This window comes from Carica papaya, chromosome 5 (genome assembly GCF_054855325.1).
Source record: "Carica papaya isolate Zhongbai chromosome 5, ASM5485532v1, whole genome shotgun sequence".
Taxonomy (NCBI): domain Eukaryota; kingdom Viridiplantae; phylum Streptophyta; class Magnoliopsida; order Brassicales; family Caricaceae; genus Carica; species Carica papaya.
Window position 1 is genome coordinate 27,815,417 of NC_142313.1, and position 27,425 is coordinate 27,842,841.

Sequence of the window (27,425 nt, forward strand, 5' to 3'; positions counted from 1 at the left end):
TCCTCATGTTGCACCCATTTTTTTGCAGATGATTCTTTCGACGTTACGCGCTACTTGAATTATGGTCCTCAGGTTTATTCGCAAATGTGATTCACGGCGCTGTAGCATTTTACTTGATATTAGAACGAGCACGGGAGGTGCAGTGCGCACGCACAAGGAAACAAATGACGGGAAGGGGAAGAAAGGAGAAGGAGTTTATGTATTTGCAGCGTGGAATTAAATAGGTGCGATCATACCAGCATTAATGCACCGGATCCCATCAGAACTTCGCAGTTAAGTGTGCTTGGGTGAGAGTAGTCCTCGGATGGGTGACCTCCTGGGAAGTCCTCGTGTCGCACCAATTTTTTTTCAGACGGGTCGTTCGACGGTACGCGCGTCTGGAACTAGGGTCCGCTGGTTTATACGCAAATGTGAGTCAAGAAGTAGGGGCATTTTAATCGATATTAGAACGAGAATGAGAGGTGAAGTGTGAACGCACAAGGAAACAAATGACGGGAGGGGGAAGAAAGGAGAAGGAGTGTATGTATTTGCAGCGCGAAATTAAACAGGTGCGATCATACCAGCACTAATTCAACGGATTCTATCAGAACTCCGTAGGTAAGGGTGCTTGGGCGAGACCAGTACTAGCATGGGTTACCTCCTGCGAAGTCCTTATATTTCACCCATTTTCATGTGCAGTCCTCATGTTGCACCCATTTTTTTGCAGATGATTCTTTCGACGTTACGTGCTACTTGAATTATGGTCCTCAGGTTTATTCGCAAATGTGATTCACGGCGCTGTAGCATTTTACTTGATATTAGAACGAGAACAGGAGGTGCAGTGTGCACGCACAAGGAAACAAATGACGGGAGGGGGAAGAAAGGGGAATGAGTTTATGTATTCGCAGTGCGAAATTAAACAGGTGCGATCATACCAGCACTAATGCACCGGATCCCATCAGAACTCCGCAGTGAAGTGTTCTTGGGCGAGCTTAGTACTCGGATGGGTGACCTCCTGGGAAGTCCTCGTGTCGCACTAATTTTTTTTCAGACTGGTCATTCGACGGTACGCGCGTCTGGAACTAGGGTCCGCTGGTTTATACGCAAATGTGAGTCAAGAAGTAGGGGCATTTTAATCGATATTAGAACGAGAATGAGAGGTGAAGTGTGAACGCACAAGGAAACAAATGACGGGAGGGGGAAGAGAGGAGAAGGAGTGTATGTATTTGCAGCGCGAAATTAAACAGGTGCGATCATACCAGCACTAATGCAACGGATTCTATCAGAACTACGTAGGTAAGGGTGCTTGGGCGAGACCAGTACTAGCGTGGGTTAGCTCCTGCGAAGTCCTTATATTTCACCCATTTTCTTGTGCAGTCCTCATGTTGCACCCATTTTTTTGCAGATGATTCTTTCGACGTTATGCGCTACTTGAATTATGGTTCTCAGGTTTATTCGCAAATGTGATTCACGGCGCTGTAGCATTTTACTTGATATTAGAACGAGCACGGGAGGTGCAGTGCGCACGCACAAGGAAACAAATGACGGGAAGGGGAAGAAAGGAGAAGGAGTTTATGTATTCGCAGCATGGAATTAGATGGGTGTGATCATACCAGCATTAATGCACCGGATCCCATCAGAACTTCGCAGTTAAGTGTGCTTGGGTGAGAGTAGTCCTCGGATGGGTGACCTCCTGGGAAGTCCTCGTGTCGCACCAATTTTTTTTCAGACGGGTCGTTCGACGGTACGCGCCTCTGGAACTAGGGTCCGCTGGTTTATACGCAAATGTGAGTCAAGAAGTAGGGGCATTTTAATCGATATTAGAACGAGAATGAGAGGTGAAGTGTGAACGCACAAGGAAACAAATGACGGGAGGGGGATGAAAGGAGAAGGAGTGTATGTATTTGCAGCGCGAAATTAAACAGGTGCGATCATACCAGCACTAAAGCAACGGATCCCATCAGAACTCCGTAGGTAAGGGTGCTTGGGCGAGACCAGTACTAGCATGGGTTACCTCCTGCGAAGTCCTTATATTTCACCCATTTTCTTGTGCAGTCCTCATGTTGCACCCATTTTTTTTGCAGATGATTCTTTCGACGTTACGCGCTACTTGAATTATGGTCCTCAGGTTTATTCGCAAATGTGATTCACGGCGCTGTAGCATTTTACTTGATATTAGAACGAGCACGGGAGGTGCAGTGCGCACGCACAAGGAAACAAATGACGGGAAGGGGAAGAAAGGAGAAGGAGTTTATGTATTCGCAGCGTGGAATTAGATGGGTGCGATCATACCAGCATTAATGCACCGGATCCCATCAGAACTTCGCAGTTAAGTGTGCTTGGGTGAGAGTAGTCCTCGGATTGGTGACCTCCTGGGAAGTCCTCGTGTCGCACCAATTTTTTTTCAGACGGGTCGTTCGACGGTACGCGCGTCTGGAACTAGGGTCCGCTGGTTTATACGCAAATGTGAGTCAAGAAGTAGGGGCATTTTAATCGATATTAGAACGAGAATGAGAGGTGAAGTGTGAACGCACAAGGAAACAAATGACGGGAGGGGGAAGAAATGAGAAGGAGTGTATGTATTTGCAGCGCGAAATTAAACAGGTGCGATCATACCAGCACTAATGCAACGGATTCTATCAGAACTCCGTAGGTAAGGGTGCTTGGGCGAGACCAGTACTAGCATGGGTTACCTCCTGCGAAGTCCTTATATTTCACCCATTTTCTTGTGCAGTCCTCATGTTGCACCCATTTTTTTGCAGATGATTCTTTCGACGTTACGCGCTACTTGAATTATGGTCCTCAGGTTTATTCGCAAATGTGATTCACGGCGCTGTAGCATTTTACTTGATATTAGAACAAGAACGGGAGTTGCAGTGCGCACGCACAAGGAAACAAATGACGGGAGGGGGAAGAAAGGGGAATGAGTTTATGTATTTGCAGCGCGAAATTAAACTGGTGCGATCATACCAGCACTAATGCACCGGATCCCATCAGAACTCCGCAGTGAAGTGTGCTTGGCCGAGATTAGTACTCGGATGGGTGACCTCCTGGGAAGTCCTCGTGTCGTACCAATTTGTTTTCAGAAGGGTCGTTCGACGTTACGCGCGTCTGGAACTAGGGTCCGCTGGTTTATACGCAAATGTGAGTCAAGAAGCAGGGGCATTTTAATCGATATTAGAACGAGAATGAGAGGTGAAGTGTGAACGCACAAGGAAACAAATGACGGGAGGGGGATGAAAGGAGAAGGAGTGTATGTATTTGTAGCGCGAAATTAAACAGGTGCGATCATACCAGCACTAAAGCTCCGGATCCCATCAGAACTCCGCAGTTAAGTGTGCTTGGGCGAGCGTAGTACTCGGATGGAAGACCACTTGGGAAGCCCTCGTGTTGCACCTAATTTTTTTCGGATGGGTTGTGCGACGTTACGCGCGAATCGAATTATAAACCGCTGGTTCATTTGCAAAGGTGAGTCACGGTGCCGGGGGATATTACTTTATATTAGAACGAGAAAGAGAGATGCAGAGTGCACGCACAAGGAAACAAATGACGGGAGGGGGGATGGGAGGAGAAAGAGTGTATGTATTTGCAGTGCAGAATGAAACATGAGGGATCATACCAGCACTAATGCAACGGATTCTATCAAACCTCCGCAATTAAGGGTGCTTGGGCGAGAAAAGTACTCGGATGGGTGACCTCCTGCGAAGTCCTTATATTTCACCCATTTTCTTGGGAGGTCCTCGTGTTGCACCCATCTTTTTGCAGATGATTCTTTCGACGTTACGTGCGACTTGATTTATGGTCCTCAGGTTTATTCGCAAATGTGAGTCACGGCGCCGTTGCATTTTACTTGATATTAGAACGAGTAGGGGAGGTGCAGTGCGCACGCACAAGGAAACAAATGACGGGAGGAGGAAGAAAAGAGAAGGAGTGTATGTATTTGAAGCACAAAATTAAACAAGTGGCATCATACCAGCAATAATGCACTGGATCCCATCAGAACTTTGCAGTTAAGTGTGCTTGGGCGAGAGTAGTACTCGGATGGGTGACCTCTTGGGAAGTCCTCGTATCGCAACAATTTTTTTTCAGATGGGTTGTTCGACGTTACGCACGACTGGAACTATGGTCCGCTGGTTTATACGCAAATGTGAGTCAAGAATCAGGGGCATTTTAATCGATATTAGAACGAGAATGAGAGGTGCAGTGTGAACGCACAAGGAAACAAATGATGGGAGGGGGGAAGGGAAGAAGGAGTGTATGTATTTTCAGCACGAAATTAAACAGGTGCGGTCACACCAGCACAAATGCACCGGATCCCATCAGAACTCCGCAGTTAAGTGTGCTTTGGTGAAAGTAGTACAATGATGGGTTACCTCATGGGAAGTCCTCGTGTTGCACCCATTTTCTTTTTTTCAGATGTGCCGTTCGACGTTACGCGCGACTTTAATTTTGGTCCGCAGATTTATTCGCAAATGTGAGTCACGGCGTTGTGGCATTTTACTTGATATTTGAATGAGAACGAGAGGTGCAGTGTGCACGCACAAGGAAACAAATGACGGGAGGGGGAAGAAAGGAGAAGGAGTTTATGTATTTGCAGCGCAAAATTAAACAGGTTTGATCATACCAGTAATAATTCACCGGATCCCATCAGAACTCCGCAGTTTAGTGTGCTTGGGCGAGAGTATTACTCGGATGGGTGACCTCTTAGGAAGTCCTCGTGCCGCACTAATTTTTTTTTCAGACGGGTCGTTCGACGTTACGCGCGACTGGAACTAGGGTCCACTGGTTTATACGCAAATGTGAGTCAAGAAGCAGCGGCATTTTAATCAATATTAGAACGAGAAAAAGAGATGCAGAGTGCACGCACAAGGAAACAAATGACGGGAGGGGGGATGGAGGGAGATAAAGTGTATGTATTTGCAGCGCAGAATGAAACATGAGCAATCGTACCAGCACGAATGCAACAGATTCTATCAGAAATCCGGAAGTTAAGGGTGCTTGGGCGAGAGTAGCACTAGGATGGGTGACCTCCTGCGACGTCCTTATATTTCACCCATTTTCTTAGGAAGTCCTCGTGTTGTACCTATTTTTTTGCAGATGATTCTTTCGACGATACGCGCGACTTGAATTATGGTCCACAGGTTTATTCGCAAATGTGAGTCACGGCACCGTAGTATTTTACTTGACATTAGAACGAGCACGGGAGGTGCAATGCGCACGCACAAGGAAACAAATGATGGGAGGGGGAAGAAATGAGAAGGACTTTATGTATTTGCAGTGCGAAATTAAACGGGTGCGATCATACCAGCACTGATGCACCGGATCCCATCAGAACTCCGCAGTTAAGTAAGTTTGGGCGAGAGTAGTACTCGGATGGGTGACCTCCTGGGAAGTCCTCGTGTCGCACCAATTTTTTTTCAAACGGGTCGTTCGACGTTACGCGCGACTGGAACTAGGGTCCGCTGGTTTATACGCAAATGTGAGTCAAGAATCAGGGGCGTTTTAATCGATATTAGAACGAGAAAGAGAGGTGCAGTGTGAACGCACAAGGAAACAAATGATGGGAGGGGGGGAGGGAAGAAGGAGTGTATGTATTTTCAGCACGAAATTAAACAGGTGCGGTCACACCAGCACAAAAGCACCGGATCCCATCAGAACTCCGCAGTTAAGTGTGCTTTGGCGAAAGTAGTACAATGATGGGTTACCTCTTGGGAAGTTCTCGTGTTGCACCCATTTTTTTTTTCAGATGTGCCGTTCGACGTTTCGCGCGACTTGAATTATGGTCCTCAGGTTTATTCGCAAATGTGAGTCACGGCGCTGTGGCATTTTACTTTATATTAGAACGAGAACGGGAGGTGCAGTGCGCACGCACAAGGAAACAAATGACGGGAGGGGGAAGAAAGGGGAATGAGTTTATGTATTTGCAGCGCAAAATTAAACAGTTGCGATCATACCAGCACTAATGCACCGGATCCCATTAGAACTCTGCAGTGAAGTGTGCTCGGGCGAGATTAGTTCTCGGATGGGTGACCTCCTGGGAAGTCCTCGTGTCGCACAAGTTTTTTTTCAGACGGGTCGTTCGACGTTACCCGCGTCTGGAACTAGGGTCCGCTGGTTTATACGCAAATGTGAGTCAAGAAGTAGCGGCATTTTAATCGATATTAGAACAAGAATGAGAGGTGAAGTCTGATCGCACCCGTTTAATTTCGCGCTGCAAATACATAAATTCCTTCCCCTTTCTTCCCCCTCCCGTCATTTGTTTCCTTGTGCGTGCGCACTGCACCTTCCGTGCTCGTTCTAATATCAAGTAAAATGCTACGGTGCCGTGACTCACATTTGCAAATAAACCTGAGGACCATAATTCAAGTCGCGCGTATCGTCGAAAGAATCATTTGCAAAAAAATCGGTGCAACACGAGGACTTCCTAAGAAAATGGGTGAAATATAAGGACTTCGCAGGAGGTCACCCATCCTAGTGCTACTCTCGCCCAAGCACCCTTAACTTGCGGAGTTCTGATAGAATCCGTTGCATTGGTGCTGGTATGATTGCTCATGTTTCATTCTGCGCTGCAAATACATACACTTTTTCTCCCTCCATCCCCCCTCCCGTCATTTGTTTCCTTGTGCGTGCACTCTACATCTCTCTTTCTCGTTCTAATATCGATTAAAATGCCCCTGTTTCTTGACTCACATTTGCGTATGAACCAGTGGACTCTAGTTCCAGTCGCGCGTAACGTCGAACGACCTTTCTGAAAAAAAAAATTAGTGCGACAAGAGGACTTCCCAGGAGGTCACCCATCCGAGTACTACTCTCGCCCAAGCACACTTAACTGCGAAATTCTGATGGGATCTGGTGCATTAGTGCTGGTATGATCGAACCTGTTTAATTTTGCGCTGCAAATACATAAACTCCTTCTCCTTTCTTCCCCCTCCCGTCATTTGTTTCCTCGTGCGTGCGCACTGCATTTCTCGTTCTTGTTCAAATATCAAGTAAAATGCCACGGCGCTGTGACTCACATTTGCGAATAAATCTGCGGACCATAATTAAAGTCGCGCGTAACGTCGAACGACAGATCTGAAAAAAAGAAAATGGGTGCAACACGAGAACTTCCCAGGAGGTAACCCATCATTGTACTACTTTCGCCAAAGCACACTTAACTGCGGAGTTATAATGGGATCCGTTGCATTTGTGCTGGTATGATCGCACCCGTTTAATTCCGCGCTACAAATACATAAACTCCTTCTCATTTCTTCCCCCTCCCGTCTTATATTTCCTTGTGCGTGCGCACTGCACCTCCCGTTCTCGTTCTAATATCAAGTAAAATGCTACGGTGCCGTGACTCACATTTGCGAATATCAAGTCGCGCGTATCGTCGAAAGAATCATCTGCAAAAAAATGGGTGCAACACGAGGACTTCCTAAGAAAATGGGTGAAATATAAGGACTTCGCAGGAGGTCACCCATCCTAGTGCTTCTCTCGCCCAAGCACCCATAACTTGCGGAGTTCTGATAGAATCCGTTGCATTGGTGCTGGTATGATTGCTCATGTTTCATTCTGCGCTGCAAATACATACACTTTTTCTCCCTCCATCTCCCCTCCCGTCATTTGTTTCCTTGTGCGTGCACTCTGCATCTCTCTTTCTCGTTCTAATATCAATTAAAATGCCCCTGCTTCTTGACTCACATTTGCGTATAAACCAGTGGACCCTAGTTCCAGACGCGCGTAACGTCGAACGACCCGTCTGAAAAAAAAAATTAGTGCGACACGAGGACTTCCTAGGAGGTCACCCATCCGAGTACTACTCTCGCCTAAGCATACTTAAATGCGGAGTTCTAATGGGATCCGGTGCATTAGTGCTGGTATGATGGCAGCTGTTTAATTTTGCGCTGCAAATACATAAACTCATTCCCCTTTCTTCCCCCTCTCGTCATTTGTTTCCTTGTGCGTGCGCACTGCACCTCTCGTTCTCGTTCTAATATCAAGTAAAATGCTACAGCGCCGTGACTAATATTTGCGGATAAACCTGAGGACCATAATTCAAGTCGCGCGTAACGTCGAAAGAATCATCTGCAAAAAAATGGGTGAAATATAAGGACTTCGCAGGAGGTCACCCATCCTAGTGCTACTCTTGCCCAAGCACCTTTAACTTGCGGATTTCTGATAGAATCTGTTGCATTGGTGCTGGTATGATTGCTCATGTTTCATTCTGCGCTGCAAATACATACACTTTTTCTCCCTCCATCCCCCCTCCCGTCATTTGTTTCCTTGTGCGTGCACTCTGCATCTCTCCTTCTCGTTCTAATATCGATTAAAATGCCCCTGCTTCTTGACTCACATTTGCGTATAAACCATTGGACCCTAGTTCTAGTCGCGCGAAACGTCGAACAACCCGTCTGAAAAAAAATTGGTGCGACACGACGACTTCCTAGGAGGTCACCCATCCGAGTACTACTCTCACCTAAACGCACTTAACTGCGGAGTTCTGATGGGATCCGGTGCATTAGTGCTAGTATGATCGCATAAGTTTAATTCCGCGATTCAAATACATAAACTCCTTCTCCTTTCTTCCCCCTCCCGTCCATTGTTTCCTTGTGCGTGCGCACTGCACCTCCTGTGCTCGTTCTAATATCAAGTAAAATGCTACGGTGCCGTGACTCACATTTGCGAATAAACCTGAGGACCATAATTCAAGTCGTGCGTATAGTCGAAAGAATCATCTGCAAAAAAATGGGTGCAACACGAGGAATTCCTAAGAAAATGGGTGAAATATAAGGACTTCGCTGGATGTCATCCATCCTAGTGCTACTCTCGCCCAAGGACCCTTAACTTGCGGAGTTCTGATAGAATCCGTTGCATTGGTGCTGGTATGATTGCTCATCTTTCATTCTGCGCCGCAAATACATACACTTTTTCTCCCTCCATCCCCCCTCCCGTCATTTGTTTCCTTGTGCGTGCACTCTGCATCTCTCCTTCTCGTTCTAATATCGATTAAAATGCCCCTGCTTCTTGACTCACATTTGCGTATAAACCATTGGACCCTAGTTCTATCGCGCGTAATGTCGAACGACCCGTCTGAAAAAAAAAATTAATACAACACGAGGACTTCCCAAGAGCTCACCCATCCGAGTACTACTCTCGCCCAAGCACACTTAACTGCGGAGTTCTGATGGGATCCGGTACACTAGCGCTAGTATGATAGCAACTGTTTAATTTCGCGCTGCAAATACATAAACTCCTTCACCTTTATTCCCCCTCCCGTCATTTGTTTCCTTGTGCGTGCGCACTGCACCTCTCGTTGGCGTTCAAATATCAAGTAAAATGCTACGGTGCCGTGACTCACATTTGCGAATATCAAGTCGCGCGTATCCTCGAAAGAATCATCTACAAAAAATGGGTGCAACACGAGGACTTCCTAAGAAAATGGGTGAAATATAAGGACTTCGCAAGAGGTCACCCATCCTAGTGCTACTCTCGCCCAAGCACCCTTAACTTGCGGAGTTCTGATAGAATCCGTTGCATTGGTGCTGGTATGATTGCTCATGTTTCATTCTGCGCTGCAAATACATACACTTTTTCTCCCTCCATCCCCCCTCCCGTCATTTGTTTCCTTGTGCGTGCACTCTGCATCTCTCCTTCTCATTCTAATATCGATTAAAATGCCCCTGCTTTTTGACTCACATTTGCGTATAAACTATTGGACTCTAGTTCCAGTCGCGCGAAACGTCGAACAACCCGTCTGAAAAAAAGTTGGTGCGACACGACGACTTCCTAGGAGGTCACCCATCCGAGTACTACTCTCGCCTAAACGCACTTAACTGCGGAGTTCTGATGGGATCCGGTGCATTAGTGCTAGTATGATCGCATAAGTTTAATTCCGCGCTTCAAATACATAAACTCCTTCTCCTTTCTTCCCCCTCCCGTCCATTGTTTCCTTGTGCGTGCGCACTGCACCTCCCGTGCTCGTTCTAATATCAAGTAAAATGCTACGGTGCCGTGACTCACATTTGCGAATAAACCTGAGGACCATAATTCAAGTCGCGCGTATAGTCGAAAGAATCATCTGCAAAAAAATGGGTGCAACACGAGGACTTCCTAAGAAAATGGGTGAAATATAAGGACTTCGCTGGATGTCACCCATCCTAGTGCTACTCTCGCCCAAGGACCCTTAACTTGTGGAGTTCTGATAGAATCCGTTGCATTGGTGCTGGTATGATTGCTCATCTTTCATTCTGCGCCGCAAATACATACACTTTTTCTCCCTCCATCCCCCCTCCCGTCATTTGTTTCCTTGTGCGTGCACTATGCATCTCTCATTCTCGTTCTAATATCGATTAAAATTCCCCTGCTTCCTGACTCACATTTGCGTATAAACCAATGGACCCTAGTTTCAGTCGCGCGTAATGTCGAACGACCCGTCTGAAAAAAAAAATTAGTGCGACACGAGGACTTCCCAGGATGTCACCCATTCGAGTACTACTCTCGCCCAAGCACACTTAATTGCGGAGTTCTAATGGGATCCGTAGCATTAGTGCTGGTATGATCGCACCTGTTTAATTTCGCGCTGCAAATACATAAACTCCTTCTCGTTTCTTCCCCCTCCCGTCATTTGTTTCCTTGTGCGTGCGCACTGCCCCTCTCGTTCTCGTTCAAATATCAAGTAAAATGCCACGGCGCCGTGACTCACATTTGTGAATAAGTCTGCGGACCATAATTAAAGTCGCGCGTAACGTCGAACGACACATCTGAAAAAGAAAAAATGGGTGAAACACGAGAACTTCCCAGGAGGTAACCCATCATTGTACTACTTTCGCCAAAGCACACTTAACTGCGGAGTTCTGATGGGATCCGGTGCATTTATGCTGGTGTGACCGCACCTGTTTAATTTTGTGCTGAAAATACATACACTCCTTCTTCCCTCCCCCCCTCCCATCATTTGTTTCCTTGTGCGTTCACACTGCACCTCTCCTTCTCGTTCTAATATCGATTAAAATGCCCCTGATTCTTGACTCACATTTGCATATAAACCAGCGGACCATAGTTCCAGTCGCGCGTAACGTCGAACGACCCATCTGAAAAAAAATTATTACGATACGAGGACTTCCCAAGAGGTCATCCATCCGAGTACTACTCTCGACCAAGCACACTTAAATGCAGAGTTCTGATGGGATCCAGTGCATTAGTGCTGGTATGATGCCACTTGTTTAATTTTGCGCTTCAAATACATACACTCCTTCTCTTTTCTTCCTCCTCCCGCCTTTTGTTTCCTTGTGCGTGCGCACTGCACCTCTCGTACTCGTTCTAATATCAAGTAAAATGCCACGGCGCCGTGACTCACATTTGCGAATAAACCTGCGGACCATAAATCATGTCGCGCGTAACGTCAAAAGAATCATCTGCAAAAAGATGGGTGCAACACGAGGACCTCCCAAGAAAATGGGTGAAATATAAGGACTTCGCAAGAGGTAACCCATCCGAGTACTACTCTCGCCCAAGCACACTTAACTGCAGAGTTCTGATGGGATCCGGGGCTTTATTGCTGGTATGATCGCACCGGTTTAATTTCGCGCTGCAAATACATACACTCCTTCTCCTTTCTTCCCCCTCCCGTCAATTGTTTCCTTGTGCGTTCACACTGCACCTCTCATTCTCGTTCTAATATCGAATAAAATGCCCCTGCTTCTTGACTCACATTTGCGTATAAACCAGCGGACCCTAGTTCCAGTCGCGCGTAACGTCGAACGACCCGTCTGAAAAAAAATTGTTGCGACACGAGGACTTCCCAGCAGGTCACCCATCCACGTACTGCTCTCGCCCAAGCACACTTAACTGCGGAGTTTTGATGGGATCCGTTGCATTAGTGGTGGTATGATCACACCCGGTGAATTCCGCGCTGCAAATACATAAACTCATTCCCCTTTCTTCCCCCTCCCGTCATTGGTTTCCTTGTGCGTGCGCACTGCACCTCCAGTTCTCGTTCTAATATCAAGTTAAATGCTACAGCGCCGTGACTCACATTTACGAATAAACCTGAGGACCATAATTCAAGTCGCGCGTAACGTCGAAAGAATCATCTGCAAAAAAATGGGTGAAATATAAGGACTTCGCAGGAGGTAACCCATGCTAGTACTACTCTCGCCCAAGCACCCTTACCTACGGAGTACTGATAGAATCCGTTGCATTAGTGCTGGAATGATCCCACCTATTTCATTTCGCATTGCAAAAACATACTCCTTCTCCTTTCTTCCCCCTCTCGTCATTTGTTTCCCTGTGCGTGCGCACTGCACCTCTCGTTCTCGTTCAAATATCAAGTAAAATGCCACGGCGCCGTGACTCACATTTGCGAATAAATCTGCGGACCATAATTAAAGTCGTGTGTAATGTCGAACGGCACATCTGAAAAAAAGAAAATGGGTGTAACACGAGAACTTCCCAGGAGGTAACCCATCATTGTACTACTCTCGCCCAAGCACCCTTACCTACAGAGTTCTGATAGAATCCGTTGAATTAGTGCTGGTATGATCGCACTTGTTTAATTTCGTGCTGAAAATACATACACTCCTTCTTCCCTCCCGCCCTCCCATCATATGTTTCCTTTTGCGTTCACACTGCACCTCTCCTTCTCGTTCAAATATCGATTAAAATGCCCCTGATTCTTGAATCACATTTGCGTATAAACCAGCGGACCATAGTTCCAGTCGCGCGTAACGTCGAACGACCCATTCGAAAAAAAATTGTTGCAATACGAGGACTTCCCAAGTGGTCACCCATCCGAGTACTACTCTCGCCCAAGCACACTTAACTGCAGGGTTCTGATGGGATCCAGTGCACTAGTGCTGGTATGATCGCACCTGTTTAATTTTGCGCTGCAAATACATAAACTCCTTCTCCTTTCTTCCCCCTCCCGTCATTTGTTTCCTTGTGCGTGCGCACTGCACCTCTCGTTCTCGTTCAAATATCAAATAAAATGCCACGGCAACGTGACTCACATTTGCGAATAAATCTGCGGATCATAATTAAAGTCGCGCGTAACGTCGAACGACACATCTGAAAAAAAGAAAATGGGTGAAACACGAGAACTTCCCTGGAGATAACCCATCATTGTACTACTTTCGCCAAAGCACACTTAACTGCGGAGTTCTGATGGAATCCGGTGCATTTGTGCTGGTGTGACCGCACCTGTTTAATTCCGCGCTGCAAATACATAAACTCCTTCTCCTTTCTTCCCCCTCGCGTCATTTGTTTCCTTGTGCGTTCTCCCTACACATCTCCTTCTCGTTCTAATATCGATTAAAATGCCCCTGATTCTTGGCTCACATTTGCGTATAAACCAGCGGACCATAGTTCCAGTCGCGCGTAACGTCGAACGACCGATCTGAAAAAAAATTGTTGCGATACGAGGGAGAAAAAGTGTAAGTATTTGCAGCGCACAATGAAACATGAGCAATCATACCAGCACCAATGCAATGGATTTTGTCAGAACTCCCCAAGTTAAGGGTGCTTGGGCGAGAGTAGCACTAGGATGGGTGACCTCCTGCGAAGTCCTTATATTTCACCCATTTTCTTAGGAAGTCCTCGTGTTGCACCCATTTTTTTTGCAGATGATTCTTTCGACGATACGCGCGACTTGAATTATGGTCCTCAGGTTTATTCGCAAATGTGAGTCACGGCACCGTAGCATTTTACTTGATATTAGAACGAGCACGGGAGGTGCAGTGCGCATGCACAAGGAAACAAATGGCAGGAGGGGGAAGAAAGGAGAATGAGTTTATGTATTTGCAGCGCGAAATTAAAGAGGTGCGATCATAAAAGCACTAATGCACCGGATCCCATCAGAACTCCGCAGTTAAGTGTGCTTGAGCGAGATTAGTACTCGGATGGGTGACCTCCTAGGAAGTCCTCGTGTCGCACCAATTTTTTTTCAGACGGGTCGTTCGATGTTACGCGCGTCTGGAACTAGGGTCCGCTGGTTTATACGCAAATGTGAGTCAAGAAGGAAGGGCATTTTAATCGATATTAGAACGAGAATGAGAGGTGAAGTGTGAACGCACAAGGAAACAAATGACGGGAGGGGGACGAAAGGAGAAGGAGTGTATGTATTTGCAGCGCGAAATTAAACAGGTGCGATCATACCAGCACTAAAGCTCCGGATCCCATCAGAACTCCGCAGTTAAGTGTGCTTGGGCGAGGGTAGTACTCGGATGGGTGACCACCTGGGAAGTCCTCATGTTGCACCCATTTTTTTTCGGATGGGTCGCTCGACGTTACGCGCGAATGCAATTATAAACCGCTGGTTCATTCGCAAAGGTGAGTCACGATGCTAGGGCATTTTACTTGATATTAGAACGAGAAGGAGAGATGCAGAGTGCACGCACAAGGAAACAAATGACGGGAGAGGGGATGGAGGGAGAAATAGTGTATGTATTTGCAGCGCAGAATGAAACATGAGCGATCAAACCAGCACCAATGCAACGGATTCTATCAGAACTCTGCAAGTTAAGGGTGCTTGGGCGAGAGTAGCACTAGGATAGGTGACCTCATGCGAAGTCCTTATATTTCACCTATTTTCTTAGAAAGTCCTTGTGTTGCACCCATTTTTTTGCAGATGATTCTTTCGAAGTTACGCGCGACTTGAATTATGGTCCTCAGGTTTATTCGCAAATGTGAGTCACGGTACCGTAGCATTTTACTTGATATTAGAACGAGCACGGGAGGTGCAGTGCGCACGCACAAGGAAACAAATGACGGGAGGGGGAAGAACGGAGAAGGAGTTTATGTATTTGCAGCGCGAAATTAAACGGGTGCAATCATACCAGCACTAATGCACCGGATCCCATCAGAACTCCGCAGTTAAGTGTGCTTGGGCGAGAGTAGTACTCGGATGGGTGACCTCCTGGGAAGTCCTCGTGTCGCACCAATTTTTTTTCAGACGGGTCGTTCGAAGTTACGCGCGACTGGAACTAGGGTCCGCTGGTTTATACGCAAATGTGAGTTAATAAGCAGGGGCATTTTAATCGATATTAGAACAAGAATGAGAGGTGAAGTGTGAACGCACAAGGAAACAAATGACGGGAGGTGGAAGAAAAGAAAAGAAGTTTATGTATTTGTAGCGCGAAACTAAACAGGTGCGATCATACCAGCACTAAAGCCCCGGATCCCATCAGAACTCTGCAGTTAAGTGTGCGTGGGTGAGATTAGTACTCAGATGGATGACCTCCTGGGAAGTCCTCGTGTCGCACCAATTTTTTTTCAGACGGGTCGTTCGACGTTACGCGCGTCTGGAACTAGGGTCCACTGGTTTATACACAAATGTGAGTCAAGAATCAGGGGCATTTTAATCGATATTAGAATGAGAAAGAGAGATGCAGAGTGCACGCACAAGGAAACAAATGACGGGAGGGGGATGGAAGGAGAAAGAGTGTATGTATTTGCAGTGCAGAGTGAAACATGAGGGATCATACCAGCACCACAACTCCGGATCCCATCAGAACTCCACAGTTAAGTGTGCTTGGGCGAGGGTAGTACTCGGATGGGTGACCACTTGGGAAGCCCTCGTGTTGCACCTACTTTTTTTTCGGATGGGTTGTTCGACGTTACGCGCGAATGGAATTATAAACCACTGGTTCATTTGCAAAGGTGAGTCACGGTGCCGGGTCATTTTACTTGATATTAGAACGAGAAAGAGAGATGCAGAGTGCACGCACAAGGAAACAAATGACGGGAGGGGGGATGGGAGGAGAAAGAGTGTATGTATTTCCAGTGAAGAATGAAACATGAGGGATCATACCAGCACTAATGCAACGGATTCTATCAGAACTCCGCAGTTAAGGGTGCTTGGGCGAGAAAAGTACTCGGATGGGTGACCTCCTGCGAAGTCCTTATATTTCACCCATTTTCTTGGGAGGTCCTCGTGTTGCACCCATCTTTTTGCAGATGATTCTTTCGACGTTACGCGCGACTTGATTTGTGGGGACCTCCTGGGAAGTCCTCATGTTGCACCCATTTTTTTTCGGATGGGTCGCTCGACGTTACGCGCGAATGCAATTATAAACCGCTGGTTCATTTGCAAAGGTGAGTCACGATACTAGGGCATTTTACTTGATATTTGAACGAGAAGGAGAGATGCAGAGTGCACGCACAAGGAAACAAATGACGGGAGAGGGGATGGAGGGAGAAATAGTGTATGTATTTGCAGCGCAGAATGAAACATGAGCGATCAAACCAGCACCAATGCAACGGATTCTATCAGAACTCTGCAAGTTAAGGGTGCTTGGGCGAGAGTAGCACTAGGATAGGTGACCTCATGCGAAGTCCTTATATTTCACCTATTTTCTTAGAAAGTCCTCGTGTTGCACCCCTTTTTTTGCAGATGATTCTTTCGACGTTACGCGCGACTTGAATTATGGTCCTCAGGTTTATTCGCAAATGTGAGTCACGGCACCGTAGCATTTTACTTGATATTAGAACGAGCACGGGAGGTGCAGTGCGCACGCACAAGGAAACAAATGACGGGAGGGGGAAGAAAGGAGAAGGAGTTTATGTATTTACAGCGCGAAATTAAACGGGTGCAATCATACCAGCACTAATGCACCGGATCCCATCAGAACTCCGCAGTTAAGTGTGCTTGGGCGAGAGTAGTACTCGGATGGGTGACCTCATGGGAAGTCCTCGTGTCGCACCAATTTTTTTTCAGACGGGTCGTTCGAAGTTACGCGCGACTGGAACTAGGGTCCGCTGGTTTATACGCAAATGTGAGTCAATAAGCAGGGGCATTTTAATCGATATTAGAACGAGAATGAGAGGTGAAGTGTGAACGCACAAGGAAACAAATGACGGGAGGTGGAAGAAAAGAAAAGAAGTTTATGTATTTGTAGCGCGAAACTAAACAGGTGCGATCATACCAGCACTAAAGCCCCGGATCCCATCAGAACTCTGCAGTTAAGTGTGCGTGGGTGAGATTAGTACTCAGATGGATGACCTCCTGGGAAGTCCTCGTGTCGCACCAATTTTTTTTCAGACGGGTCGTTCGACGTTACGCGCGTCTGGAACTAGGGTCCACTGGTTTATACACAAATGTGAGTCAAGAATCAGGGGCATTTTAATCGATATTAGAATGAGAAAGAGAGATGCAGAGTGCACGCACAAGGAAACAAATGACGGGAGGGGGGATGGAAGGAGAAAGAGTGTATGTATTTGCAGTGCAGAGTGAAACATGAGGGATCATACCAGCACTAATGCAACGGATTCTATCAGAACTCCGCAGTTAAGGGTGCTTGGGCGAAAAAAGTACTCGGATGGGTGACCTCCTGCGAAGTCCTTATATTTCACCCATTTTCTTGGGAGGTCCTCGTGTTGCACCCGTCTTTTTGCAGATGATTCTTTCGACGTTATGCGCGACTTGATTTATGGTCCGCAGGTTTATTCGCAAATGTGAGTCACGGCGCCGTGGTATTTTACTTGATATTAGAACGAGTATGGGAGATGCAGTGCGCGCGCACAAGGAAACAAATGACGGGATGAGGAAGAAAAGAAAAGGAGTGTAGGTATTTGAAGCGCAAAATTAAACAAGTGGCATCATACCAGCACTAATGCACTGGATCCCATCAGAACTCTGCAGTTAAGTGTGCTTGGGAGAGAATAGTACTCGGATGGGTGACCTCTTGGGAAGTCCTCGTATCGCAACAATTTTTTTTAGATGGGTCGTTTGACGTTACACGCGACTGGAACTATGGTCAGCTGTTTATACGCAAATGTGAGTCAAGAATCAGGGGCATTTTAATCGATATTAGAACGAGAAAGAGAGGTGCAGTGTGAACGCACAAGGAAACAAATGATGGGAGGGGGAGAGGGAAGAAGGAGTGTATGTATTTTCAGCACGAAATTAAACAGGTGCGGTCACACCAGCACAAATGCACCGGATCCCATCAGAACTCCGGAGTTAAGTGTGCTTTGGAGAAAGTAGTACAATGATGGGTTACCTCCTGGGAAGTTCTCGTGTTGCACCTATTTTCTTTTTTTCAGATGTGCCGTTCGACGTTACGCGCGACTTTAATTATGGTTCGCAGATTTATTCGCAAATGTGAGTCACGGCCGTGGTATTTTACTTGATATTTGAACGAGAACGAGAGGTGCAGTGCGCACGCACAAGGAAACAAATAACGGGAGGGGGAAGAAAGGAGAAGGAGTTTATGTATTTGCAGCGTGGAATTAAATAGGTGCGGTCATACCAGCACTAATGCACCGGATCCCATCAGAACTCCGCAGTTAAGTGTGCTTGGACGAGAGTAGTACTCGGATGGGTGACCTTTTGGGAAGTCCTCGTGTCGCACCAATTTTTTTTCAGACGGGTCGTTCGACGTTACGCGCGACTGGAACTATAATCCGTTGGTTTATACGCAAATGTGAGTCAAGAATCTGGGGCATTTTAATCGATATTAGAACGAGAAGGAGATGTGCAGTGTGAATGCACAAGGAAACAAATGATGGGAGGGGGGGAGGGAAGAAGGAGTGTATGTATTTTCAGCCCGAAATTAAACAGGTGCGCTCACACCAGCACAAATGCACCGGATCCCATCAGAACTCCGCAGTTAAGTGTGCTTTGACGAAAGTAGTACAATGATGGGTTACCTCCTGGGAAGTTCTCGTGTTGCACCCATTTTCTTTTTTTCAGATGTGCCGTTCGACGTTACGCGCGACTTTAATTATGGTCCGTAGATTTATTCGCAAATATAAGTCACGGCGCTGTGGCATTTTACTTGATATTTGAACGAGAACAAGAGGTGCACTTCGCACGCACAAGGAAACAAATGACGGGAGGGGGAAGAACGGAGAAGTAGTTTATGTATTTGCAGCGCGAACTTAAACGGGTGCGATCAAACCAGCACTAATGCACCGGATCCCATCAGAACTCCGCAGTTAAGTGTGCTTGGGCGAGAGTAGTTCTTGGATGGGTGACCTCCTGGGAAGTCCTCGTGTCGCACCAATTTTTTTCAGACGGGTCGTTCGACGTTACGCTAGACTGGAACTGGAGTCCGCTGGTTTATACGCAATTGTGAGTCAAGAAGCAGGGGCATTTTAATCGATATTAGAACGAGAAGGAGAGGTGCAGTGTGAACGCATAAGGAAACAATTGATGGGAGGGGGAGGGAAGGAGAGGGAGTGTATGTATTTTCAGCACAAAATGAAACAGGTGCGATCATACCATCACTAATACACCGGATCCCACCAGAACTCCGCAGTTAAGCGTGCTTGGGCGAGAGTAGTACTCGGATGGGTGACCTCCTGTGAAGTCCTCGTGTCGCACCAATTTTTTTGCAAACGGGTCGTTCGACGTTACGCAGGACTGGAACTAGGGTCCGCTGGTTTATACGCAAATGTGAGTCAAGAAGCAGGGACATTTTAATCGATATTAGAACGAGAAAGAGAGGTGCAGTGTGAACGCACAAGGAAACAATTGATGGGAGGGGGAGGGAAGGAGAAGGAGTGTATGTATTTTCAGCACGAAATGAAACAGGTGCGATCATACCAGCACTAATGCAACGGATTCTATCAGAACTCCGTAGGTAAGGGTGCTTGGGCGAGAGTAGTACTAGCAAGGGTTACCTCCTGTGAAGTTCTTATATTTAACCCATTTTCTTGTAAAAGTCCTCGTGTTGCACCCATTTTTTTGCAGATGATTCTTTCGACGTTACGCGCGACTTGAATTATGGTCCTCAGGTTTATTCGCAAATGTGAGTCACGGCGCCGTGGCATTTTACCTGATATTAGAACGAGAACGGGAGGTACAGTGCGCACGCACAAGGAAACAAATGACGGGAGGGGGAAGAAAGGGGAATGAGTGTATGTATTTGCAACGCGAAATTAAACAGGTGCGATCATACCAGCACAAATGCACCGGATCCCATCAGAACTCCGCAGTTAAGTGTGCTTTGGCGAAAGTAGTACAATGATGGGTTACCTCGTGGGAAGTTCTCGTGTTGCACCCATTTTTTTTTTTCAGATGTGCCGTTTGACGTTACGCGCGACTTTAATTATGGTCCGCAGATTTATTCGCAAATGTGAGTCATGGCGCCGTGGCATTTTACCTGATATTTGAACGAAAACGAGAGGTGCAGTGCGCACGCACAAGGAAATAAATGACGGGAGGGGGAAGAAAGGAGAAATAGTGTATGTATTTGCAGCGCGAAATGAAACAGGTGCGATCATACCAGCACTAATGCAACGGATTCTATCAGAACTCCGTAGGTAAGGGTGTTTGGGCGAGAGTAGTACTAGCATGGGTTACCTCCTGCGAAGTCCTTATATTTCACCCATTTTCTTGTGAAGTCCTCGTGTTGCACCTATTTTTTTGCAGATGATTCTTTCGACGTTACGCGCGACTTGTATTATAGTCCTCAGGTTTATTTGCAAATGTGAGTCACACCAGCACAAATGCACCGGATCCCATCAGAACTCCGCAGTTAAGTGTGCTTTGGCGAAAGTAGTACAATGATGGGTTACCTCCTGGGAAGTTCTCGTGTTGCACCCATTTTCTTTTTTTCAGATGTGCCGTTCGACATTACGCGCGACTTTAATTATGGTCCGCAGATTTATTCGCAAATGTGAGTCACGACGCCGTGGCATTTTACATGATATTTGAACGACAACGAGAGGTGCAGTGCGCACGCACAAGGAAACAAATGACGAGAGGGGGAAGAAAGGAGAAGGAGTTTATGTATTTGCAGCGCGAAATTAAACAGGTGCGATCATACTAGCACTAATGCACCGGATCTCATCAGAACTCCGAAGTTAAGTGTGCTTGGGCGAGAGTAGTACTCGGATGGGTGACCTCCTGGGAAGTCCTCGTGCTGCAGTAATTTTTTTTTCAGACGGGTCGTTCGACGTTACGTGCGACTAGAACTAGGGTCCACTGGTTTATACGCAAATGTGAGTCAAGAAGCAGGGGCATTTTAATCGTTATTAGAACGAGAAGGAGAGTTGCAGAGTGCACGCACAAGGAAACAAATGACGGGAGGGGGGATGGAGGGAGAAAAAGTGTATGTATTTGCAGCGCAGAATGAAACATGAGTAATCATACCAGCACGAATGCAACGGATTCTATCAAAAATCCGCAAGTTAAGGGTGCTTGGGCGAGAGTAGCACTAGGATGGGTGACCTCCTGCGAAGTCCTTATATTTCACCCATTTTCTTGGGAAGTCCTCGTGTTGCACCCATTTTTTTTGCAGATGATTCTTTCGACGATACGCACGACTGCGGACTTCTGCGGAGTTTTTGCAGATGATTCAGAACTGTGGAGTTCTGATGGGATCCGGTGCATTAGTGCTGGTATGATCGCACCTGTTTAATTTCGCGCTGCAAATACATACACTCCTTCTCTTTTCTTCCCCCTCCCGTCATTTGTTTCCTTGTGCGTGCGCACTGCACCTCCCGTGCTCGTTCTAATATCAAGTAAAATGCCACGGCGCCGTGACTCACATTTGCAAATAAACCTGCGGACCATAAATCAAGTCGCGCGTAACGTCGAAAGAATAATCTGCAAAAAGATGGTTGCAACACGAGGACCTCCCAAAAAAATGGGTGAAATATAAGGAATTCGCAGGAGGTCACCCATCCGAGTACTTTTCTCGCCCAAGCACCCTTAACTGCGGAGTTCTGATAGAATCCGTTGCATTAGTGCTGGTATGATCCCTCATGTTTCATTCTGCACTGCAAATACATACACTCTTTCTCCTCCAATCCTCCCTCCCGTCATTTGTTTCCTTTTGCGTGCACTCTGCATCTCTCTTTCTCGTTATAATATCAAGTAATATGCCCCGGCACCGTGACTCACCTTTGCAAATGAACCTGCGGTTTATAATTCCATTCGAGCGTAACGTCGAACAACCCATCCGAAAAAAAATAGGTGCAACACGAGGGCTTCCCAGGTGGACACCCATCCGAGTACTACTCTCGCCCAAGCACACTTAACTGCGGAGTTCTGATGGGATCTGGAGCTTTAGTGCTGGTATGATCGCACCTGTTTAATTTCGCGCTGTAAATACATACACTCATTCTCCTTTCTTCCCCCTCCCGTCATTTGTTTCCTTGTGCGTTCACACTTTACCTCTCATTCTCGTTCTAATTTCGGTTAAAATGCCCCTGCTTCTTGACTCACATTTGCGTATAAACCAGCGGACCCTAGTTCCAGATGAGCGTAACGTCGAACGACCCGTCTGAAAAAAAATTGGTGCGACACGAGGACTTCACAAGAAAATGGGTGAAATATAAGGACTTCGCAGGAGGTAACCCATCCGAGTACTACTCTCGCCCAAGCACACCTAACTGCGGAGTTCTGATGGGATTCGGAGCTTTAGTGCTGGTATGATCGCACCTGTTTAATTTCGCGCTGCAAATACATACACTCCTTCTCCTTTCTTCCCCCTCCCGTCATTTGTTTCCTTGTGCGTTCACACTTTACCTCTCATTCTCGTTCTAATTTCGATTAAAATGCCCCTACTTCTCGACTCACATTTGCGTATAAACCAGCGGACCCTAGTTCCAGACGCGCGTAACGTCGAACGACCCGTCTGAAAAAAAATTGGTGCGACACGAGGACTTCCCAGGAGGTCAACCATCCGAGTACTAATCTCGCCAAGCACACTTAACTGCGGAGTTCTGATGGGATCTAGGGCTTTAGTGCTGGTATGATCGCACCTGTTTAGTTTCGCGCTGCAAATACATACACTCCTTCTCCTTTCTTCCCCCTCCCGTCATTTGTTTCCTTGTGCGTTCACACTTCACCTCTCATTCTCGTTCTAATATCGGTTAAAATGCCCCTGCTTCTTGACTCACATTTGCGTATAAACCAACAGACCCTAGTTCCAGACGAGCGTAACGTCGAACGACCCGTCTGAAAAAAAATTGGTGCGACACGAGGACTTCACAAGAAAATGGGTGAAATATAAGGACTTCGCAGGAGGTAACCCATGCTAGTACTACTCTCGCCCAAGCACCCTTACCTACGAAGTTCTGATAGAATCTGTTGCATTAGTGCTGGTATGATCGCACCTGTTTCATTTCGTGCTGAAAATACATACACTCCTTCTCCTTCCCTCCCCCTCCCATAATTTGTTTTCTTGTGCGTTCACACTGCACCTCTCCTTCTCGTTCTAATATCGATTAAAATGCCCCTTTTTTTTTACTCACATTTGCGTATAAACCAGCGGACCCTAGTTCAAGTCGCGCGTAACGTCGAACGACCTGTCTGAAAAAAAATTGGTGCGACTCGAGGACTTCCCAGGAGGTCCCCCATCCGAGTACTACTCTCGCTGAAGCACACTTAACCGCGGAGTTCTGATGGGATCCGGTGCATTAGTGCTGGTATGATCGCATCTGTTTAATTTCGCGCTGCAAATACAAACACTCCTTCTCTTTTCTTCCCCCTCCCGTCATTTGTTTCCTTGTGCGTGCGCACTGCACCTCCTGTACTCGTTCTAATATCAAGTAAAATGCTACGGTGCCATGACTCACATTTGCGAATAAACCTGAGGACCATAATTCAAGTCGTGCGTATCATCGAAAGAATCATCTGCAAAAAAATAGGTGCAACACGAGGACTTTTACAAGAAAATGGGTTAAATATAAGAACTTCACAGGAGGTAACCCTTGCTAGTACTACTCTCGCCCAAGCACCCTTACCTACGGAGTTCTGATAGAATCCGTTGCATTAGTGCTGGTATGATCGCACCTGTTTCATTTCGTGCTGAAAATACATACACTCCTTCTCCTTCCCTCCCCCTCCCATCAATTGTTTCCTTGTGCGTTCACACTGCACCTCTCTTTCTTGTTCTAATATCGATTAAAATGCACCTGCTTCTTGACTCACATTTGCTTATAAACCAGCGGACCCTAGTTCCAGACGCGTGTAACATCGAAAGACCCGTCTGAAAAAAAATTGGTGCGACACGAGGACTTCCCAGGATGTCACCCATCCGAGTACTAATCTCGCCCAAGCACACTTCACTGCGGAGTTCTGATGGGATCTGGTGCATTAGTGCTGGTATGATCGCACGTGTTTAATTTGGCGCTGAAAATACATAAACTCATTCCCCTTTCTTCCCCCTCCCGTCATTTGTTTCCGTGTGCGTGCGCACTGTACCTCCCGTGCTCGTTCTAATATCAAGTAAAATGCCACGGCGCCGTGACTCACATTTGCGAATAAACCTGAGGACCATAATTCAAGTCGCGCGTAACGTCGAACGACACATCTGAAGAAAAGAAAATGGGTGCAACACGAGAACTTCCGAGGAGGTAACCCATCATTGTACTATTTTTACCAAAGCACACTTAACTGCGGAGTTCTGATGGGATTCGGTTCATTTGTGCTGGTGTGACCGCACCTGTTTAATTTCGTGCTGAGAATGCATACACTCCTTCTTCCCTCCCCCCCTCCCATCATTTGTTTCCTTGTGCGTTCATACTGCACCTCTCCTTCTCGTTCTAATATCGATTAAAATGCCTTTGATTCTTGACTCACATTTGTGTATAAACCAGCGGACCAAAGTTCCAGTCGCGCGTAACGTCGAACGACCCATCTGAAAAAAAATTGTTGCTATACGAGGACTTCCCAAGAGGTCACCCATCCGAGTACTACTCTCGCCCAAGCACACTTAACTGCAGAATTCTGATGGGATCCAGTACATTAGTGCTGGTATGATGCCACTTGTTTAATTTTGCCCTTCAAATACATACACTCCTTCTCTTTTCTTCCTCCTCTCGTCATTTGTTTCCCTGTGCGTGCGCACTGCACCTCCCGTACTCGTTCTAATATCAAGTAAAATGCCACGACGCCGTGACTCACATTTGCGAATAAACCTGTGGACCATAAATCAAGTCGCGCGTAACGTCGAAAAAATCATCTGCAAAAAGATGGGTGCAACACGAGGACCTCCCATGAAAATGGGTGAAATATAAGGACTTCGCATGAGGTCACCCATCCGAGTACTTTTCTCGCCTAAGCACCCTTAACTGCGGAGTTCTGATAGAATCCGTTGCATTAGTGCTAGTATGATCCCTCATGTTTCATTCTGCACTGCAAATACATACACTCTTTCTCCTTCCATTCCCCCTCCCGTCATTTGTTTCCTTGTGCGTCCACTCTGCATCTCTCTTTCTCGTTCTAATATCAAGTAATATGCCCCGGCACCGTGACTCACCTTTGCAAATGAACCAGCGGTTTATAATTCCATTCGCGCGTAACGTCGAACAACCCATCCGAAAAAAAATAGGTGCAACACGAGGGCTTCCCAAGTGGTCACCCATCCGAGTACTACGGTCGCCCAAGCACACTTAACTGCGGAGTTCTGATGGGATCCGGAGCTTTAGTGCTGGTATGATTGCACCTGTTTAATTTTGCACTGCAAATACATACACCCCTTCTCCTTTCTTCCCCCTACCGTCATTTGTTTTTTGTGCGTTAACACTTCACCTCTCATTCTCGTTCTAATATCGATTAAAATGCCCCTGCTTCTCGACTCACATTTGCGTATAAACCAGCGGACCCTAGTTCCAGACGCATGTAACGTCAAAAGACCCGTCTAAAAAAAAATTGGTGCGACATGAGTACTTCCCAGGAGGTCACCCATCCGAGTACTAATCTCGCCCAAGCACACTTCACTGGGAAGTTCTGATGGGATCCGGTGCATTAGTGCTGGTATGATCGCACCAGTTTAATTTCACGCTGCAAATACATAAATTCATTCCCCTTTCGTCCCCCTCCCGTCATTTATTTCCTTGTGCATGTGCACTGCACCTTCCGTTCTCGTTCTAATATCAAGTAAAATGCTACAGCGCCGTGAATCACATTTGTGAATAAACCTGAGGACCATAATTCAAGTCGCGCGTAACGTCGAAAGAATCATCTGCAAAAAAATGGGTGCAACACGAGGACTTCGCAAGAAAATGGGTGAAATATAAGGACTTCGCAGGAGGTAACCCATGCTAGTACTACTCTCGCCCAAGCACCCTTACCTACGGAGTTCTGATAGAATCCGTTGCATTAGTGCTAGTATGATCGCACCTGTTTAATTCCGCGCTGCAAATACATACACTCCTTCTCCTTTCTTCCCCCTCCCGTCATTTGTTTCCTTGTGCGTGCGCACTGCACCTCTCGTTCTCGTTCAAATATCAAGTAAAATGCCACGGTGCCGTGACTCACAATTGCGAATAAATCTGCGGACCATAATTAAAGTCGCACGTAACGTCGAATGGCACATCTGAAAAAAAGAAAATTGGTGCAACACGAGAACTTCCCAGGAGGTAACCCATCATTGTACTACTTTCGCCAAAGCACACTTAACTGCGGAGCTGGGATCCGGTGCATTTGTGCTGGTGTGACCACACCTGTTTAATTTCGTGCTGAAAATACATACACTCTTTCTTCCCTCCCCCCCTCCCATCATTTGTTTCCTTGTGCGTTCACACTGCACCTCTCCTTCTCGTTCTAATATCGATTAAAATGCCCATGATTCTTGACTCACATTTTCGTATAAACCAGCGGACCATAGTTCCAGTTGCGCGTAACGTCGAACGACCCGTCTGAAAAAAAATTGGTGCGACACGAGGACTTCCCAGGTGGTCACCCATCCGAGTACTACTCTCGCCCAAACACACTTAACTGCAGAGTTCTGATGGGATCCAGCGCATTAGTGCTGGTATGATCGCACCCGTTTAATTCCGCACTGCAAATACATAAACTCTTTCTCCTTTCTTCCCCCTCCCGTCATTTGTTTCCTTGTGCATGTGCACTGCACCTCCCGTGCTCGTTCTAATATCAAGTAAAATGCCACGGCGCCGTGACTCACATTTGCGAATAAACCTGCGGACCATAAATCAAGTCGCGCGTATCATCGAAAGAATCATCTGCAAAAAAATAGGTACAACACGAGGACTTCCTAAGAAAATGGGTGAAATATAAGGACTTGCAGGAAGTCACCCATCCTAGTGCTACTCTCGCCCAAGCACCCTTAACTTGCGGAGTTCTGATAGAATCCGTTGCACTAGTGCTTCTATGATCCCTCATGTTTCATTCTGCACTGCAAATACATACACTCTTTCTCCTCCCATCCCCCCTCCCGTCATTTGTTTCCTTGTGCGTGCACTCTGCATCTCTCTTTCTCGTTCTAATATCAAGTAATATGCCCCGGCACCTTGATTCACCTTTGCAAATGAACCAGCGGTTTATAATTCCATTCGCGCGTAACGTCGAAAAACCCATCTGAAAAAAAAATAGGTGCAACACGAGGGCTTCTCAGGTGGTGACCCATCCGAGTACTACTCTCGCCCAAGCACACTTAACTGCGGAGTTCTGATGGGATCCGGACCTTTAGTGCTGGTATGATCGCACCTGTTTAACTTCATGCTGCAAATACATACACTCCTTCTCATTTCTTCCCCCTCCCGTCATTTGTTTC

At 46.7% G+C, this 27,425-nt stretch overlaps 9 non-coding genes and 42 pseudogenes across 9 annotated transcripts; 28 read left to right on the top strand and 23 right to left on the bottom strand.

Moving 5' to 3' along the window:
- The first annotated feature begins 222 nt into the window (after positions 1-222).
- On the top strand, positions 223-341 carry LOC148257733 (5S ribosomal RNA; annotated as a pseudogene).
- Positions 342-900: 559 nt separating this feature from the next.
- Positions 901-1,019, top strand: LOC148257734 (5S ribosomal RNA; annotated as a pseudogene).
- A 559-nt stretch (positions 1,020-1,578) lies between these two features.
- Positions 1,579-1,697, top strand: LOC148257735 (5S ribosomal RNA; annotated as a pseudogene).
- Positions 1,698-1,902: 205 nt separating this feature from the next.
- Positions 1,903-2,021, top strand: LOC148257736 (5S ribosomal RNA; annotated as a pseudogene).
- Positions 2,022-2,257: 236 nt separating this feature from the next.
- LOC148257737 (5S ribosomal RNA) lies at positions 2,258-2,376 on the top strand (annotated as a pseudogene).
- Positions 2,377-2,935: 559 nt separating this feature from the next.
- LOC148257738 (5S ribosomal RNA) lies at positions 2,936-3,054 on the top strand. The gene has a single exon (XR_015820691.1). It is a non-coding gene; the product is annotated as a 5S ribosomal RNA (ribosomal RNA).
- Positions 3,055-3,259: 205 nt separating this feature from the next.
- LOC148257739 (5S ribosomal RNA) lies at positions 3,260-3,378 on the top strand. Its single transcript, XR_015820083.1, has one exon. It is a non-coding gene; the product is annotated as a 5S ribosomal RNA (ribosomal RNA).
- Positions 3,379-3,939: 561 nt separating this feature from the next.
- LOC148257740 (5S ribosomal RNA) lies at positions 3,940-4,057 on the top strand (annotated as a pseudogene).
- Positions 4,058-4,261: 204 nt separating this feature from the next.
- LOC148257741 (5S ribosomal RNA) lies at positions 4,262-4,380 on the top strand (annotated as a pseudogene).
- Positions 4,381-5,270: 890 nt separating this feature from the next.
- LOC148257742 (5S ribosomal RNA) lies at positions 5,271-5,389 on the top strand (annotated as a pseudogene).
- Positions 5,390-5,593: 204 nt separating this feature from the next.
- LOC148257743 (5S ribosomal RNA) lies at positions 5,594-5,712 on the top strand (annotated as a pseudogene).
- Positions 5,713-5,919: 207 nt separating this feature from the next.
- Positions 5,920-6,038, top strand: LOC148257744 (5S ribosomal RNA; annotated as a pseudogene).
- A 702-nt stretch (positions 6,039-6,740) lies between these two features.
- On the bottom strand, positions 6,741-6,859 carry LOC148257745 (5S ribosomal RNA; annotated as a pseudogene).
- A 209-nt stretch (positions 6,860-7,068) lies between these two features.
- Positions 7,069-7,187, bottom strand: LOC148257746 (5S ribosomal RNA; annotated as a pseudogene).
- Positions 7,188-7,733: 546 nt separating this feature from the next.
- Positions 7,734-7,852, bottom strand: LOC148257747 (5S ribosomal RNA; annotated as a pseudogene).
- Positions 7,853-8,383: 531 nt separating this feature from the next.
- Positions 8,384-8,502, bottom strand: LOC148257748 (5S ribosomal RNA; annotated as a pseudogene).
- Positions 8,503-9,064: 562 nt separating this feature from the next.
- On the bottom strand, positions 9,065-9,183 carry LOC148257749 (5S ribosomal RNA; annotated as a pseudogene).
- A 543-nt stretch (positions 9,184-9,726) lies between these two features.
- Positions 9,727-9,845, bottom strand: LOC148257750 (5S ribosomal RNA; annotated as a pseudogene).
- A 563-nt stretch (positions 9,846-10,408) lies between these two features.
- LOC148257751 (5S ribosomal RNA) lies at positions 10,409-10,527 on the bottom strand (annotated as a pseudogene).
- Positions 10,528-10,736: 209 nt separating this feature from the next.
- On the bottom strand, positions 10,737-10,855 carry LOC148257752 (5S ribosomal RNA; annotated as a pseudogene).
- Positions 10,856-11,413: 558 nt separating this feature from the next.
- On the bottom strand, positions 11,414-11,532 carry LOC148257753 (5S ribosomal RNA; annotated as a pseudogene).
- Positions 11,533-11,737: 205 nt separating this feature from the next.
- On the bottom strand, positions 11,738-11,856 carry LOC148257754 (5S ribosomal RNA; annotated as a pseudogene).
- A 531-nt stretch (positions 11,857-12,387) lies between these two features.
- LOC148257755 (5S ribosomal RNA) lies at positions 12,388-12,506 on the bottom strand (annotated as a pseudogene).
- Positions 12,507-12,710: 204 nt separating this feature from the next.
- LOC148257756 (5S ribosomal RNA) lies at positions 12,711-12,829 on the bottom strand (annotated as a pseudogene).
- A 209-nt stretch (positions 12,830-13,038) lies between these two features.
- Positions 13,039-13,157, bottom strand: LOC148257757 (5S ribosomal RNA; annotated as a pseudogene).
- Positions 13,158-13,771: 614 nt separating this feature from the next.
- LOC148257758 (5S ribosomal RNA) lies at positions 13,772-13,890 on the top strand (annotated as a pseudogene).
- Positions 13,891-14,095: 205 nt separating this feature from the next.
- LOC148257759 (5S ribosomal RNA) lies at positions 14,096-14,214 on the top strand. Its single transcript, XR_015820157.1, has one exon. It is a non-coding gene; the product is annotated as a 5S ribosomal RNA (ribosomal RNA).
- Positions 14,215-14,775: 561 nt separating this feature from the next.
- On the top strand, positions 14,776-14,894 carry LOC148257760 (5S ribosomal RNA). The gene has a single exon (XR_015820040.1). It is a non-coding gene; the product is annotated as a 5S ribosomal RNA (ribosomal RNA).
- Positions 14,895-15,099: 205 nt separating this feature from the next.
- LOC148257761 (5S ribosomal RNA) lies at positions 15,100-15,218 on the top strand (annotated as a pseudogene).
- A 205-nt stretch (positions 15,219-15,423) lies between these two features.
- LOC148257762 (5S ribosomal RNA) lies at positions 15,424-15,542 on the top strand (annotated as a pseudogene).
- Positions 15,543-16,539: 997 nt separating this feature from the next.
- LOC148257763 (5S ribosomal RNA) lies at positions 16,540-16,658 on the top strand. The gene has a single exon (XR_015820098.1). It is a non-coding gene; the product is annotated as a 5S ribosomal RNA (ribosomal RNA).
- Positions 16,659-16,863: 205 nt separating this feature from the next.
- LOC148257764 (5S ribosomal RNA) lies at positions 16,864-16,982 on the top strand (annotated as a pseudogene).
- A 561-nt stretch (positions 16,983-17,543) lies between these two features.
- On the top strand, positions 17,544-17,661 carry LOC148257765 (5S ribosomal RNA; annotated as a pseudogene).
- Positions 17,662-17,863: 202 nt separating this feature from the next.
- LOC148257766 (5S ribosomal RNA) lies at positions 17,864-17,982 on the top strand (annotated as a pseudogene).
- A 207-nt stretch (positions 17,983-18,189) lies between these two features.
- LOC148257767 (5S ribosomal RNA) lies at positions 18,190-18,308 on the top strand. Its single transcript, XR_015819982.1, has one exon. It is a non-coding gene; the product is annotated as a 5S ribosomal RNA (ribosomal RNA).
- Positions 18,309-18,512: 204 nt separating this feature from the next.
- LOC148257768 (5S ribosomal RNA) lies at positions 18,513-18,631 on the top strand (annotated as a pseudogene).
- A 209-nt stretch (positions 18,632-18,840) lies between these two features.
- LOC148257769 (5S ribosomal RNA) lies at positions 18,841-18,959 on the top strand. The gene has a single exon (XR_015820540.1). It is a non-coding gene; the product is annotated as a 5S ribosomal RNA (ribosomal RNA).
- A 204-nt stretch (positions 18,960-19,163) lies between these two features.
- LOC148257770 (5S ribosomal RNA) lies at positions 19,164-19,282 on the top strand (annotated as a pseudogene).
- Positions 19,283-19,842: 560 nt separating this feature from the next.
- On the top strand, positions 19,843-19,961 carry LOC148257771 (5S ribosomal RNA; annotated as a pseudogene).
- Positions 19,962-20,383: 422 nt separating this feature from the next.
- LOC148257772 (5S ribosomal RNA) lies at positions 20,384-20,503 on the top strand (annotated as a pseudogene).
- A 209-nt stretch (positions 20,504-20,712) lies between these two features.
- On the top strand, positions 20,713-20,831 carry LOC148257773 (5S ribosomal RNA; annotated as a pseudogene).
- A 1,043-nt stretch (positions 20,832-21,874) lies between these two features.
- On the bottom strand, positions 21,875-21,993 carry LOC148257774 (5S ribosomal RNA). Its single transcript, XR_015819955.1, has one exon. It is a non-coding gene; the product is annotated as a 5S ribosomal RNA (ribosomal RNA).
- Positions 21,994-22,228: 235 nt separating this feature from the next.
- LOC148257775 (5S ribosomal RNA) lies at positions 22,229-22,347 on the bottom strand (annotated as a pseudogene).
- A 205-nt stretch (positions 22,348-22,552) lies between these two features.
- Positions 22,553-22,670, bottom strand: LOC148257776 (5S ribosomal RNA; annotated as a pseudogene).
- A 559-nt stretch (positions 22,671-23,229) lies between these two features.
- On the bottom strand, positions 23,230-23,348 carry LOC148257777 (5S ribosomal RNA; annotated as a pseudogene).
- Positions 23,349-23,908: 560 nt separating this feature from the next.
- Positions 23,909-24,027, bottom strand: LOC148257778 (5S ribosomal RNA; annotated as a pseudogene).
- A 532-nt stretch (positions 24,028-24,559) lies between these two features.
- On the bottom strand, positions 24,560-24,677 carry LOC148257779 (5S ribosomal RNA; annotated as a pseudogene).
- A 561-nt stretch (positions 24,678-25,238) lies between these two features.
- LOC148257780 (5S ribosomal RNA) lies at positions 25,239-25,357 on the bottom strand (annotated as a pseudogene).
- Positions 25,358-25,561: 204 nt separating this feature from the next.
- Positions 25,562-25,680, bottom strand: LOC148257781 (5S ribosomal RNA; annotated as a pseudogene).
- An 881-nt stretch (positions 25,681-26,561) lies between these two features.
- LOC148257782 (5S ribosomal RNA) lies at positions 26,562-26,680 on the bottom strand (annotated as a pseudogene).
- Positions 26,681-27,241: 561 nt separating this feature from the next.
- LOC148257783 (5S ribosomal RNA) lies at positions 27,242-27,360 on the bottom strand. Its single transcript, XR_015820674.1, has one exon. It is a non-coding gene; the product is annotated as a 5S ribosomal RNA (ribosomal RNA).
- Positions 27,361-27,425: the final 65 nt, after the last annotated feature.